The sequence below is a fragment of the Armigeres subalbatus genome, chromosome 3 (assembly GCF_024139115.2).
Source record: "Armigeres subalbatus isolate Guangzhou_Male chromosome 3, GZ_Asu_2, whole genome shotgun sequence".
Classification (NCBI taxonomy): domain Eukaryota; kingdom Metazoa; phylum Arthropoda; class Insecta; order Diptera; family Culicidae; genus Armigeres; species Armigeres subalbatus.
This window is the reverse complement of record NC_085141.1, coordinates 161412788-161425676: the sequence shown is the minus strand read 5'-3', so window position 1 is coordinate 161425676 and position 12889 is coordinate 161412788. Positions and strand designations below refer to the sequence as shown.

The 12889-nt window shown below is 38.6% G+C and overlaps 2 long non-coding RNA genes across 2 annotated transcripts; both read left to right on the top strand.

The window, feature by feature from the left end:
- The first annotated feature begins 6046 nt into the window (after window positions 1-6046).
- On the top strand, window positions 6047-6812 carry LOC134220806 (uncharacterized). Its single transcript, XR_009982063.1, has 3 exons — window positions 6047-6207; window positions 6272-6427; window positions 6491-6812. It is a non-coding gene; the product is annotated as an uncharacterized LOC134220806 (long non-coding RNA).
- A 5121-nt stretch (window positions 6813-11933) lies between these two features.
- Window positions 11934-12618, top strand: LOC134226744 (uncharacterized). Its single transcript, XR_009983546.1, has 3 exons — window positions 11934-12075; window positions 12132-12208; window positions 12298-12618. It is a non-coding gene; the product is annotated as an uncharacterized LOC134226744 (long non-coding RNA).
- Window positions 12619-12889: the final 271 nt, after the last annotated feature.

The following is a 12889-nucleotide window of genomic DNA, read 5'->3' as shown; positions in this document are numbered from 1 at the left end:
TTTGTATCGCAAGAATATTATTTAATTGGTGAGCTGCGTGCATATTTCTCGGCCAATCATGATTAGCAACTACGATGTGTACAGTTAATCAAGCTGACAAGCTTTTTTTGACTATTTGCACAATATATAAGGAACATTGCAAATTTGTGGGCATTTCTAGATCTACGCATAGAATTTGCAAAAAAAAAAATCCAGAACGGGTTGAAAGATCACTAAAATTTCTGAAAGTTCTTTACTTATGATTGCTTTCAGCTTATACTGACCATAACAGCTGTTCTCATATGCCAAGGACACACAGAAAAAAGCTCGGTTTGTCGAGCTGATTGTATATAACTATGGGTCTGTGAAATTCAATCTGAACTACATATCTTTGTGCATTTTAGAAAGGTATGCTAAATATGTAGACGAAGAATAAGAAGGAATAAATTTTGGCTGATACGTACTTTTCAAATGTTGGTCTAGTAATATCAGTTCTCTATCTACTGTTACCGAATATATTAACAATGGACGAACCATCGGCATACTTGCATAACATGTATATACATAGGAAACAATATTGAGGCTTTTCACCTATTTCATAGTTAAAGTGTACCCACTGTCCTATCCCCTCTCCCTATTTCGGCCTTTGGAGCAAAATTGAAAGAAAGACGGAAACACCATTTCCGCTATACCGAAGCCGAACGTCGAAGGAGGGGTGCAGAGACAGAGAAAATCGAGGGTGCCGAGCGAAAGATCGTGGTCGTGGACTAGTCGAGGAGTTGTGTTTTGACTGTGATCGGGTACAGACCTCTCGATTGACCGGAGAAAAGCTGTAAAAGAAGATCCTTGTGGAGCGTTGATTAAGCGAGGACTTAGTGTGCTGGTGAAGGGAGCCTAGAACGTCCCGAATATTGAAGATTGTGCGCGGTGAACGGCTACTACCCGTCGGGAGGATTATTTCCGATAGAAAAGCCCGTAGTGCGTCGTGAGTCCCGCGAAGCCGGAAAAAAACCTCGACTATTTCTCAAGCTGCATCCACGTGCTAAACGTTACCGTCTCGCCGGCTGTCTATCCCACCGAGCTGGGAACAAACCTCGAAGAATCACCAATCGTCGCAGTTTTCAACGTCGCGGCTCATCCCGCGGAACCGAGACAGAGCATCGACAATCCGCCCACGTGTCCAACATTTCAGCCTCGTCGGCTGCCTTGAGGCCGTGAAAGTGTATCAAAGATAATTTCAAGACCCCCCCCCCTCCGTCAACGTGTCCAACGCTGCAGATCACTGGCGGCATCCCCGTGAAGCCGAGAAAAATCTTCGACAAATCGCCTATGTGTTCAACGCTGCAGATCGCTGGCTGCGATCCCCAAGAGGACTGGAAAAAAAATCTCGAACTAACCCTCAAGCTTCCGTCCACGACGTGTCCAACGCTAGGACCGTGTCGGCTGCCTACCTCGCGGAGACGGAAAGACGGCATAACGAGTCATCGAGCCCTTCCCTTCCACGTGTCCAAGACTACAGCCTTGTCGGCAACCTATCCAGAGGACCTGAAGAAACATAGTTGCTTCAAACTACCAACCACTGTCAGCCCGGTCAGCAATCCACTAGCGGAGCCGAGGAGGAGCTCCTTCAAACCCTGTTGCAGGTACCGTTGAGTACCCAGGTATGTCAAAACACCTGAGCTTGACAATGTCGACCAACCTTGTAAGGCCGCAACCCTTCCTTTCCTCCCACTAATCCAAAACCAAGGAATATCAAATGAAAAATAAAATATAATTAGAAATGTGTCTTTAAATCTTCGGTTCTTTCAAACGCTGACCCTATGTGCATGCAATTGCGTCGAACTCTCGTTGTGTTGTCCATTTATCTTCGCTATTCCGTCGTGTATCCCTTGAGCAAGTAAAAGTAAGCCTGAGAACCCCAACGGTGAGCTAGTTTGGGACGTGTAGACGTTCACTGCATAGAAGGCGAACGTCACTGGCAGTTACACTACGTATACGCCTGGCAGATGTGGATACATAATAGAGTATCTAAATAAGAAAATAAATCTAAGCATTCATTTTCTAATTTTGACTAAGTCAAAACTGTAAAACAACGCTGACAAGACAATATGGAGTATACTTCAGCATAATTACATAATTCTTAAGTGAACTAAGGTTTTAAGCGAAATTTGAATCCGTATATGAAAAATCCCACAATTTCTTTATTTTCATATTTAGTACATAAAACTGATATGAAATTAAACTGATATAAAATTGATCAGATACGGGAACACACGCTCCACGATGAATTCCTTTGAAAACGGCACAAATGCTGGGGTATTGCCTTATCGCCAATGGTATATGCGGCGAGAATGTGGCGATTTATCAAAGATTGCCTCTTCTGTTATTATAACTCTTTTGGTCGCAAAACAGTTATTCGACTTCGAAAAAGTGAAATCAGAATTGCGTACATAATGTAAAACAAATTTAATAAAAATTCCGCGTAAAAAAAAATAAAATTTCGTTTCGTTTCGAAAAAATTTCGAAATAAATAAACCTTGATTTCGTATCGTTTCGAAGTCTCGAAAGAAATCTATATTTCGTTTCGTTTCGATCCGAATCAACATAGACATTTTAAATTTCGTTTCGTTTCGTTAGGAAAAAGAGTGTTATCGCATACCCTTAGTTGCATGTAGAATGCTTTTCCTCCCTTGAATGAATCATTTGTTTGAGAAACTGAATATATAGGGGAGAATGTTCCCAAACCGACCCCCTAAATGGCAGAGGCCATGAAATTGCGAAAAATGATTTTTTTGGCCAAGTTTCGTAGTCTATATTGTAGCGGGGACATTATTCTATATTTCTGAGGCTATATTGTGGGTGCAGATGTATGAAGTTAGGAGATACAGAGGGTAAAGTGAAAGTAAACGTTTTCGGCATTCTCAAAAATGGTGTTCCGAAACCGACCCCCCCCCCATGTTCCGAAACCGACCCCCTTCCTGTAGTCAAGAACTGACCTATAGTTCGCAAACAAATAGTTTGAGTAACAACAAACGAGAGTGCAGACAGATTAGCCGACATCGTCATCTGCGAGAATCACCGGATAATCGGCACACCCCCCCCCACAATTATGGAACACTTTTGCCAAAAAGTAATAATTTCACAATCAAATTCACTATTTTCAATGGAAAATGAATGTTTAGAAAGCTTTAAATTTGATTTATTCGAGACAAATTAAATTGATTAGTGTTCCATAATTGTGACCACGACAAAATTTTCCCACATTATGGAACAGTTTAGTATTCCTGTATAAATCGCTTCTTAATCGATTTTTGTGTTGACATCCACGGTCAAACGCAATAATTGTAGGTTACTATTACATTGTAGCAATGACATTGGCGGTATGAACGAATTTGTGTCTAATATTTGCATTAAAACGGCATTGTTTACATTCGCCGCCATTTTGGACACGATGCCCCCTGGCCAAGACGCCAATGTGAGATTTCTAGAAAACTAGAGCTTACTAAGGACTATAATCAGTTGATACCTTTAAATATTTGTAAGACCATCATACTACGTGAATGTGGAAGTATTTTTGTGTTACATAATGAAAATAATTACAAAATTCAAAAAGTTACAGATTTGATGTAACTTTTAATGGTTGTTTTCTCAATATTATAGAGCGAAGCTTGTATACTGTCTGCAAAACTTGCACTGAAGCACTCAGTTGGCAACATAGCAACTTTCCTTAGTAGTAAATATGATATAGGGTAAAATGCCCAATAGTGGCCCCCCTAGTAGCGAAATTTTGCTCTTCCTGGCATAAGGAGTGGAAATTTTTCTAAATATTAATTCTGCGTGATATCTAATATCAAGCTCTGCAGCTCGTCTTCACGATACGTACATGAAACACGCAAATACTCAACGTTATTCGTTGAACTTAACATTTCAAAGTCTGACTGAATTCGCCCTATAGTAGACCCCCTGGGGGTCCATAATAGGAAATTGCTTCCCTATAATCGACACTTCATTTGATTTTTATGTTCCGTTTCGGGACGTTCTTCTTCCCTACTATTGACCCCCCAAAATATTCCTATAATGGACACTCTCGTGTTAATTTTTCATAGAATTGTAAAAAATCATCTATTTTTACTTTCCATAGCATTTTCCATGCATGTAATCAAATCATAGAATTGTAAGGTAGGTTCTCCCGATGGAATTTCATAGCAAAATGCTTACATTATGCTGTAATAATGCAAAAATGGCTGGAGGGTCCATTATTGGTTGGGGGTCCACTATTGGGCACTTTACCCTAGGTGGACTTCTCCTGGATTTCATCTCATGGCTCCGATGTGCATTTAAGTATTGCCTTAGGGGGGGGGCATATTATACCGTCTTACCCTAGCTAGATAAAAATTCTCTTTCCCCGTTTTGTCCCATCTCAGCAAATAAGGGAAGATCCATAAACTACGTAACGCAAAAATCGGTCATTTTCAACACCCCATCCCTTCTATGTCACACTTTTTGTATGAAACATCTGAAAATTTTGTATGGGATATCACACATCAGGGAACCCCCTCCCCCCTCTAAACGTTACGTAATTTGTGGGTGTTCCCTAATATATCACGAAATCATTAAGAATTTCGTCCACCCAATTTCTCCCTTTCAAATTATGCAGTAAAAAAAAAGTAGATTGCAATAAAATGGGGGGTCGGTTTCGGACCACTGCTTGCTGGTCGGTTTCGGACCACCCTGACTTTTTTCTCAAAATAACGCGCGGTTCAACAATACCACCTCACACGACCTAATCTACACGCTTAGATAACATTACCTAAAAATACGTTTTTATTTTACCTAGAATTAGGTAATGGATGTTTACTAAAAAAGTCGGTAAAAATTAGCGATAATTATCGTTAGTTTTTACCGACTTTTAAGTATTTGAGGTTTCCAGACAATGACGTTATTTTTTACCTAAAATTAGATATTTCTTGTCTTAGTAAAAAAAAAAGCAGCTGCTGTTGAACAACTCCCAAAGTTCCTGCTTTCGTCGCTTCCTGTTCCTGCCGTCGAACTCGCTGATCCAATAAAAAATGACGGTAAGTTAGTCGACTATTAAAGGCATTAAATTTCGTTTTAATCGAATTTTTTTAATGGCAGGAATTCGAAAAATGGACAAATGGCATCATATTCCTCTTGGAATATTTATTGAGGCGGCAGATAAACGATCTTTCGGCATTTACATTCATATATGCTGCGAGGGGCATGGCCATTCCAGTAGCAGTGAGCACGAATTTTCCAAACTCCTGGAAATTAATAAAACTTTCCTGGACGAAAAACTCCTAGTACCGATCAGCATTCGAAGCCAGTTATCTTTAATAAGGTTTGTTTTAAAGCGAGAGATTTTGATTGATTTGGTCATTTATTTATCTTGCATTTTTACAGATAATATTGGTCCAACAATTTGACGGCACAAAACTTGGTTCGTGGCAAATTCTTCCATCTTCGGTTAGGCACCACGCTCGCCAAGTCGATTTACATCTATTCTATTTATAAATACTTTCCCTGAGATTAGGCATACCGTCAGATAGCTCCGCAATGATGTGCAATCAATTATAATGCATCCTTAGCTCCCATATTCATCCTATTTGAAAATAAAATAATTGATTGGAAAAATTGTTTTTCATATAAACAAAACACTGAATAAAAACCTAATTATAGGTAATTTTTAACGTTTTTTTTCAAAACCAAAACAAGCAGCAAAAACCTGTTTTTCGGTAAAAAGTAACGTCCGGAGATCGGTAATTTTTAACGATAATTATTGTTAACCAGCATTACCTAGATTTAGGTAATGCATGATTACCGACAATTTAGGTATGTGCACTTTAGCTCGATTATCGGTATTTTTTACCGACTTTTAGATTATCATAACTAAGCGTGTACACGCTTAGATGTGATTACCTAAAATAAGGTTTTTATTTTACCTAAAATTAGGTAATGGATGTTTACTTGAATAATCGATAAAAATTAACGATAATATTCATTATTTTTTACTAAATTTTAAGTATTGTGTCTTTTTCAGTAATGACGTTGTTTTTTACCTAAAAATAGTTATTTATTGTCTTTGTTGAAAATGAGTCTACTGCTGGTGCTGCTTCATCCTGAAGATTTTCTTAACATTTTCTCCGGTAGCCTCTCTAGGGGCCGCTCCCTGCTCCCGAGCTTCCTGTTTTTTGTTAAATAAATATAAAGGTAAGTGGCAGATTCTATAAAAACGTTTTTGGATCGCAATATAAAAGAACATTTTAATTTTCAGGAGTTCTAATAATTGTCAAGTTGTTGCCATTAAGGAATCCGACAAGACTTTTCATATCGCCATATCCGCTCGTTCCGTCCCTTCTAGATGATGAGGTCTCTCCTCCAGCTGCTGATTTCCATCCAATCTAGCTCCCAAGCTTGAATGAAAATAAAGGTGAGAGTCTAATTCTCAAAGCCAATTTTTGAATGTAATATTCAGAAACATTTTCCATTTCAGAAATCCTATGAACTTTCCCCGTACATAGAACCTCCAAGGTTTTCTGGATAGCTATTGCACAAGCGGGAATGTCTAAAGCGTCGTCATTTGCATCGAATATTTCAAAAGATTCCTGATTCGCAGTTTCGAAAAAAAAAAAAACTTTAGTTTTTTACGCAATTTGAGTCGGGAATATGTATACAATGCTCCGTCACTTGCATCGTATTGCCAGTCATTTTTATATCAGTGGTAAATGCAATTATTAACGCAAACTGGAATATTAATTTGGTTGGACTTCCATTTGTCACCCCACTGTCCCAATTTTATCTCCCCAGAAAACATATTTGGCAAATTGAAATCTGGCTGAACAGGATGAAACTTGGAATGTGCGAAAGATAATGGAATATGTTTCCTTTTTTAATACAATAAAATTTAATCTGGAAAATTAATATCATTTTAATTTTTTTCTCCAAAATAAAATAATGGAAATTAACCTAATTTTCGGTTAAATATACCGACAAAGCGGTAATTTTTATCGTTTCCGCAAAACCAAAACAAAAAATAAAAACCTATTTTTCGGTAAAAAATAACGACTTTTATCAGTAATTTATAACGATAATTCTTGTTCACCGCCATTACCTACATTTAGGTAATCGATGATTACCTATATTTTAGGTATGTGCACTTTAGTTCGATTATCGTTAATTTTTACCGACTTTTAGATTATCCAATCTAAGCGTGTAAGTAAGTGCAACATAGCTAAGACCATAAGGCTTATGATATAATCAATAAGGATAACTCACACAGAAAAAAATTCCATGGTAACGGTTACTATTTTGTAGACTACGCCATGTTTTTAAAACAACCACAAATTTTCAGTTAAATTAACCACGCATTCGGACAAATTCACCACTGATTCAGTTCATGCAACAACATTCCACCAGGACCACAGTTGATTTTTACTGCGCGCATAGTAAAATCAAACGGGTTTGTTGTCTGCTGAAAATCGTCGGTGCGTATTCTTAGATTAACCCTCGGAATGGTAGTTTCGACCTGGGTGGTGCGAATAGAATCGATTCGGTTGTCAAACTGAAGCCAAACTTTTCTATTGTGCCGGAGCCAAACATTGATGATTGTGGTTATGTTCGTTTCAGATCCTATATTGAGAAGTATTGTTATTATTCGGGGAAAAAATGAAAATAAATTTAGTTTGAGTTTTGTATTCTTTGTAACAAATATGTTTATATTATATTTCTAGTGGAAAATTAGTAAGAATGCAATTAAAAAGCACTCGTTACGAAATTTCACGAAATTCAACAGCTGATTGGAGCAGGAATGTATGTAAACCATCGTAAAGTCATGTAGAGTCTCGCGCATTTGTGCACTCTCATGCAGTATGGAAAGAGAAAATCGAAGAGCGGGAAATGTTTGACAGCCAAGTAACTGCAAAATAATTTTGCTTGTGGGATTGATTTCAAAATATCCCTCTACTTGCTTGAGAGCAGAAAAGCAGCTCTATCCGCAGCACCCAGGTTTCGACAGCAACATTTTTTTGCGTGTATCGTTCAATTTCTCAATACACGCTAAAAATATTTTACCGATATCTCCAGCAGCCAAAAAATCAAAACACAATGGGTCGTATGAATAAAAAGTAGCAAAACTCAACTCTTGTAGTATCTATTCAAAAATAATGTCCACAGAGAAAACTACATGTTTGATATGAATAAAAACATTTTCGAACTTATGACATATGCTACATTCGAACTTAGCCTTTACTACAGTTTACTACATGGAGAAACGTCAAAACAAAACAGACCCCATGATGACGATGATGATTTCATCATTTTTTTTGCTGCTTATCAACAAAAGACATATTTGTTTTGTTTATTTTCCCTAAATTGGGCTTCTATTTTCAAGAACAAAGTCGATTCGCTTCGATTCTGATGAATAATCTGCATTTGAAACATGAGTAGCAACGTCTTGAGCAGACTACAAGAAATCAGTAGTAAACTCTTGTTTTATTCATACCGAATCAGTTGTTTGTAGTATGTTCGAAATGTGTAGTGTAGTAAAGTCTCTTTTATTCATACGAACATGTTCCACAAGTGACGTTTACTACTGAAAATGTAGTAAAATTGAACTTACTACTTTTTATTCATACGACCCAATGTGGCGTAGTCAAAACACAATATGGCTCCAAAACTCCGAAAAACGCAGATGGCTGCCTTCGTCCAAATTAGTAGTGCTGCGGCAGTGTTCTAATGACAATACAGGCATATTTACCGAAAGCGCCATCTATGAGATAGACCCGGGGGTCGGTTTGGGACCGACGGTCGGTTTGGGAACACTCTCCCCTACATTTTACACAATTCCGAGAAAACAACAAAAAACTGTTTTGGAACAAGTTGGCACCGCATCTTTTGATTTCTACGATACGGATCAATAGTTTGAGCTTGAGCTTGACCTTGATTGACTGCTCGTAGTTGCTACTCCATTATGACCAGATCAGCTGTTCTTGCACAGAGAACCAACAGATGTTTGCTTGGGACTAGCACACATCTTCAATGTACAAGTACTGGTGATCTCATTTGTTAGGTCACACTGGCGCCTGCCACGTCAGAATGCAAGTCAATGTAGGGAAGGGGGAGGAAATGATGATGCAATCACTCGCCCACTGCAAGCCGAATATACACTTGCCACGAGTTCATGCGGAATTTGTTGGAATTTTTGGGTTAGGTTCGAGAGGCAGAGGGGTCCGTCTTGGTCAACGAGCTGCCAATGTGATAGGGGAACGGTTTGACACTTCATCTCATAGCTCCGATGTTCATCCCATCAAAAACAAAGAAATAAAAAGGAATTTGGTTTGTTTATTATTGTTGTGGTTGTTTCAGCAGTGAGCACGCATGTTGGCAAAGAGAAGCAACGAAATTGGTGCCGTATAACTTTGTTTAACGATGAGATGAATATATGTTCAGTGAGATGGAGATCGGTATAGTTCCCCTAGATAGGAGAAAGTAACCGATGGAATTTCTAATTGGATGTAGGAAACGAGCTCTATAGTTCATTTCCAATTCTAGCAGATTACTGTTAGAATACTCAAGTTGAAGGTATAGGAATAGAAATGGAAACGGTATGGAAGTCCATTTCCAGTTCTAGCGATTGCTAGAACATGAGAAATATAGAGAAAGATACAAAGTAGGAGAATGTAACGGACCTGGGATTGAATCCATGACCTCCTGCGTATATAAGGCAGAAGCAATAGCCATAGAGTAGAGTGGGGCAAGAGTGCGCGTGGGGTAAGAGTACGTTTTCGATTTTTTGTAGTGTTAAAAAAAGATAAACTAGCAGCACTGCATCAGTTTGGTAGGTATTCTGACCAACTATTTTCATGTGTAATTGTAAACGATTTGAATAAACAACAAAGAAAATATGGAGTTAGATAACTTTTTGGTCTTTTTGCTAAAAATAATTGGATTTCCGCCACTAGTATTTCATTACCATATATACGTTCAATCACGTGAACATTATACCATTTCGATAACCTATTGTATAGAGTACTTTATGGTACAGAACACCAATCCGGTTGGTTTTCCAAGAAGTCAAAACCATCACTTGAATAATTTTTGGGACTGTGGGGTAAAAGTACGCAGGAACGGGTGGGGCAAGAGTACGCATATGAATCTTCAAGTTATGATGTCAAACCCCCCGCATAATTACAAACTGTACATGGATATTTTCCCGTGCGGTCGACAACAGTATCCTTTACTGTTGACAACTGTAAATGCACAATCTCATATAAAGTTTTAACAGTTTGTGGTACGGTTATTTGACAAATAACAATATGTTGAATGGGTTGTTAAGTTATGTCACCATAAAAAATCGTCTGTTTTCGCGTGCAAAATTTTCGCTCAACAGTATGATAAAATGTTGACATATAATGTAGGAAATAAAGAACATTTTAGAGACAGCATGTTATATGTTGACATTTAGTGATGATGTCGAGCAGTTATGGTTGAATCGATCGAAAAGTATTCGATAACCGCAACGTAAACTGTGAAGCTATATCTTACATCGTAATAATGATTCTGACCATATAACATGTTGTTTTTTATTATGCGGGCCGTATCTCCGGCCGAAATAAGACTTCTTCCAAAGCGTAAAGATCCACAACTAAGAAAAAGGGCAGAATTTGAAATTATCACAAGTTTTTAGAATAAGTTGAAGTAATTCGGCGTTAGAAAGGACTTAGTGAACAAAGCACTGAAGCGAAATAATGAAATTGTATTAGGACTTGTTGTAAACCTAAACATAGTACGAAAACACAATTTCATCTAAATGATAATTTCATTTAATCTAAAATCTAATTCATAAATTACGCAACGTTTAGCTGGGAGGGGTTGTGAGATGTGTGACGATCCATATAATTTTTAGAGGATTCATACAGATAATGTAAGATTGGGGGGGAGGGGTGATGAAATAGCCAAATTTTACGTTACGTGATTGGTGGACTTTCTTTAAGGAAAATGCCTTTGTATATGCCACGCGAAACCTGATATATATTTTTACCTCTGTAGCTTTTGTATATATAAAAATAATGGTTTTTCGAATGAAAGTTCACATTTTTAGGGCCCCCTCCCCCTTTAAGAGTTACGTAATCTTTAAACATTCCCTAATATATGCTCATTAAACATCAATTAAATGTTATTAACTCTTATTTGTGTTAATATATACTTAAAGCACATGATTGGATAAATGCGTACTCTTACCCCACCCGATGCGTACTTTTACCCCACCGGTGGGGTAAGAGTGCGTTTTTCACTTGTCTTGCAATAAGGGCTCTACTAAAACGAATCTCAATAAATTCAATATTTTTTCCACTGGGTAACATAAAGGAAGAGTATATGAATCATCGACACAGATTTGATATGCAGAAGCTTGCTTCATAAGGGCCACATGATCGATTGAAAACTAAGTGCGTACTCTTGCCCCACTCTACTCTATGACTACCAAGCCCGCTTCTACGATACGGATCAATAGTTTGTAACCTGCACACGTCCGACGGCCTCGCGATAGCTACAAAACAGCTGATAAAGTCGCCGCACGAAATGGAAACACAATTCTATCTACCATGTAAAACACATCACACACACAACACACCAACAGAACATTCATCGCAGAATCCCATGTGAGAGCCACATCTCATATCTCCCCAACCGTAAGGGCAGTTGAAGAACTACGAGCCAATAATACTGCATCTCTGGGAGGCAGTCTATCACTGGCTACCAAGTGAGCCATAAACTAGTCTCAGAAACCCTGCTTCGCACAGCATCCAACGAAACACTCCCTTGAGATTATCTCCCGGCTCTGAATATCAGACACCGATGATAAGCGACGACAAAGCTCACACTGCAAGAGACAAAAATAAAGCCCGATCTCCAATCAGTTTTCGGTTAACTGCCAAGCAGGCAATACGCGCATCGAAAATTTGTATCGCCGTGTTGATCGATAGTGTATCACTTTGAAGTGCATATAATTGATTTCGTTTGCGGAGGCTTTAAACTCTTGGTGTGCAGTGCAGTGGGTGATTTTTAGAGGCTTAGGGCAAGGTAACAGCTGGCCTGAAATTTTGAAGAATGGTGGTTAATTTTTATTTGCCCAACAGCCCTATATAGCCGACAAAATGTGCCTGCTCCAAGCAGTGAAAAGTATGGAGTAGGGCGGTGATTTGCAGTGAGATCGGTAAGAGTGGAGTTTCAAAGCAATTCCGATACGAAACGACTCTGTGATCGAAGTGGCAATAAGGTGTTTCTTAATATATCCTCCAACAGGCCTTTCGTTCACTGCATAAAATTATGTGGTGTGTCCTGTGAGCTGCATTCCAGAGCGATGGTGGACTGGAGTGGCTGGCACGGATAGCTGGCATGAGCCGGCAAGCATTCGCGTTCTGTCCGGGCAGACATCAAGGTTTGCGGTCGCCGAGGGATACACGGTTACACTGACACACACACAAATTAAACTTTAGGTTAAGGATTTAGCGTAAGTATACTAATATACATCTTGAAAATGCATGTGAAATTTATGTTTTTATTTTGTGCAATGATTCCGAGTAGTGCTTTTTTTTATGGGTCCACTATATTGTTTGAACCAATTGTTGGCGGTTCTGGGTACGTGGGCAATGGGGACCAGTGCCATCTTCGCCTCTTTTCACTTTTGTCTCCGTCTCATGCGGCCCCCCCCTCAAGGGGGAGGTGACAAATGGCGCCCAGCGTAAATGTTATGTATAGTGGAAAACCATCTTGACGAAGTTTTTCTATTACGGAGTCATTCGCTAAGAACAAAACAGTTTCTGAATTTTCATATGCAATGGTGGATGGTAATTGTAAATCTGTACATAATAGTTTTAGCATTGAATTTTGTTTT